Here is a 3,122-nt window from a genome sequence, read left to right as displayed (position 1 = left end):
GAATTGAACATTAAATTTCTTTATGTCTTTGTGAAATAAAGAACTGAAGTGGAAGATTTTTGTTTTCTCTGGAGAAATTAGAATTGAATTGTGTTCTTTAGTAAAGTTCAGAAGAGAACTTGAACTTTTCTTCACTTCGTTGAGAAAATTTTAAATTGAACTAGAACTTTTTATCTTCCGGGAAAATATTCACAAGTTTGGTATTACTTTTTATATCTTCCATTGAAAAATTTAGAATTGAACTTTAAATTTCTTTGTCTTTGTGAAATAAAGAACTGAAGTGGAAGATTTTTATTGTCTCTGAAGAAATTAGAATTGAATTGTGTTCTTTGGTAAAATTCCGAAGAGAACTTGAACTTTTTTATCTTCAGTAAAAAATTTGGAACAGTATTTTAAATTTTTCATCTCTTCGACCCAGATCTGAACTAAAGTGGAAAATTTTTATATTATTTGGAAAAATAGAAATGATCAATGACTAATTTCTTTTTCATTGAGAAAATTCAGAAGAGAACTTGAACTTTCCTTCACTTCGGTGAGAAAATTTTAAATTAAACTAGAACTTTTTATCTTCCATGAAAATATTCACAAGTATGGTATTACTTTTTCTATCTTCCACCGAAAAATTTAGAATTGAACTTTAAATTTCTTTATGTCTTTGTGAAATAAAGAACTGAAGTGGAATATTTTTATTTTCTCTGGTGAAATTAGAAATGAATTGTGTTCTTTGGTAAAATTCAGAAGAGAACTTGAATTCTTCTTCACTTCGTTAAGAAAATTTTAAATAGAACTAGAACTTTTTTTCTTCCGTGAAAATAATCACAAGTATTGTATTACTTTTTCTATTTTCCACCGAAAAATTTAGAATTGAACTTTAAATTTCTTTATGTCTTTGTGAAATAAAGAAGTGAAGTGGAAGATGTTTGTTCTATTTGTAGAAATTAGAATTGAATTGTGTTAATTGGTAAAGTTCAGAAGAGAACTTGAACTTTCCTTGAATTCGTTGAGAAAATTTTAAATTGAACTATAACTTTTTATCTTCCCTGAAAATATTCACAAGTATTATATTACTTTTTCTATCTTCCACCGAAAAATTATAATTGAACTTTAAATTTCTTTATGTCTTTGTGAAATAAAGAACTGAAGTGTAAGATTTTTGTTTTCTCTGGATAAATTAGAATTGAAGTGTGTTCTTAGGTAAAGTTCAGAAGAGAACTTGAACTTTTCTTCACTTCGTTGAGAAAATTTTAAATTGAAATAGAACTTTTTATCTTCCAGGAAAATATTCACAAGTATGGTATTACTTTTTCTATCTTCCACCGAAAAATTTAGAATTGAATTTTAAATTTCTTTGTCTTTGTGAAATAAAGAACTGAAGTGGAAGATTTTTATTTTCTCTGGAGAAATTAGAATTGAATTGTGTTCTTTGGTAAAATTCCGAAGAGAACTTGAACTTTTTTATCTTCAGTGAAAAATTTGGAACAGTATTTTAAATTTTTCCTCTCTTTGAGCTATATCTGAACTAAAGATGAAAATTTTTATATTATTTTGAAAAAATAGAAATGATCAATGACTAATTTCTTTTTCCTTGTGAAAATTCAGAAGAGAACTTGAACTTTCCTTCACTTCGTTGATAAAATTTTAAATTGAACTAGAACTTTTTATCTTCCATGAAAATATTCACAAGTATGGTATTACTTTTTCTATCTTCCACCGAAAAATTTAGAATTGAACTTTAAATTTCTTTATGTCTTTGTGAAATAAGGAACTGAAGTGGAATATTTTTATTTTCTCTGGTGAAATTAGAAATGAATTGTGTTCTTTGGTAAAATTCAGAAGAGAACTTGAATTCTTGTTCACTTCGTTGACAAAATTTTAAACTGAACTAGAACTTTTTATCTTCCGGGAAAATATTCACACGTATGGTATTACTTTTTCTATCTTCCACCGAAAAATTTGGAATTGAACTTTAAATTTTTTATTGTGGAAATTAGAATTGAATTGTGTTCTTTGGTAAAATTCAGAATAGAACTCGAATATTCACGATCAAAGTATAACTTTTCCTATCTTCTATGAAAAATTGGAAACAGAACTTTAAATTTCTTCATCTCTTTGAGAAAAAAATTTGAACTGAAGTGGAAATTTTTATATTATTTTTGAGAAAAAAGATTTGATCAATAACTTTTTCATTTTCATTGAGAAAATTCAGAATCGAAGTTGAACTTTTCTTCTTCCGGGAAAATATTTGGAACAGAACTTTAATTTTTTTTCATCTCTTTGAGGAAGGTCGGAATTGAATTTAAGAAAATTTAGAATTAAAGTGAAACTTTTTATCTTCATGGAAAATAATCACAATCATAGTATAAATTTTCCTATCTTCTATGGAAAAATTTAGAATTGAACTTAAAATTTTTATGTCTTGGTAAACTTAAAAGTGATATGGAAACTTTTTATTTTCTCTGGAGAAATTAGAAATGAATTATGTTCTTTGGTAAAATTCAGAAGAGAACAAGAACTTTTCTATCTTCTATGAAAATTTTGGAACAGTATTTTAAATTTTTTCATCTGTTTGAGAAAAATCTAAACTGTAGTGGAAAATTTTTATATTATTTTGAGAAAATAGAAATGATCAATAACTTATTTCATTTTCATTGAGAAAATTCAGAATCGAAGTTGAACTTTTCTTCACTTCTTTGAGAAAATTTAAAATTGAAGTGAAACTTTTAATCTTCATAGAAAATAATCACAATCATAGTATAACTTTTCCTATCTTCTATGTAGGAATTTAGAACTGAACTTTAAATTTTTTATGTCATGGCGAACTTAAAACTGAAGTGTCAGCTTTTTTATTTTCTCTGGAGAAATTAGAATTGAATTGTGTTCTTTGGTAAAATTCAGAAGAGAACTTGAATATTCACGATCACAGTATAACTTTTCCAATATTCTATGAAAAATTTGGAACTTAAATTAAAATTTTTTTCATCTCTATGTGAAAAGTCGGAACTGAATTTAAGAAAATTTAGAATTAAAGTGAAACTTTTTATCTTCATGGAAAATAATCACTATCATAGTATAACTTTTCCTATCTTCTACGGAAAAATTTAGAATAGAACTTTAAATTTTTT

This window comes from Artemia sp. Qi Xiang Cuo, chromosome 12, assembly GCF_049724085.1.
Source record: "Artemia sp. Qi Xiang Cuo chromosome 12, ASM4972408v1, whole genome shotgun sequence".
Lineage (NCBI taxonomy): Eukaryota > Metazoa > Arthropoda > Branchiopoda > Anostraca > Artemiidae > Artemia > Artemia sp. Qi Xiang Cuo.
This window is presented reverse-complemented; position numbering follows the sequence as displayed.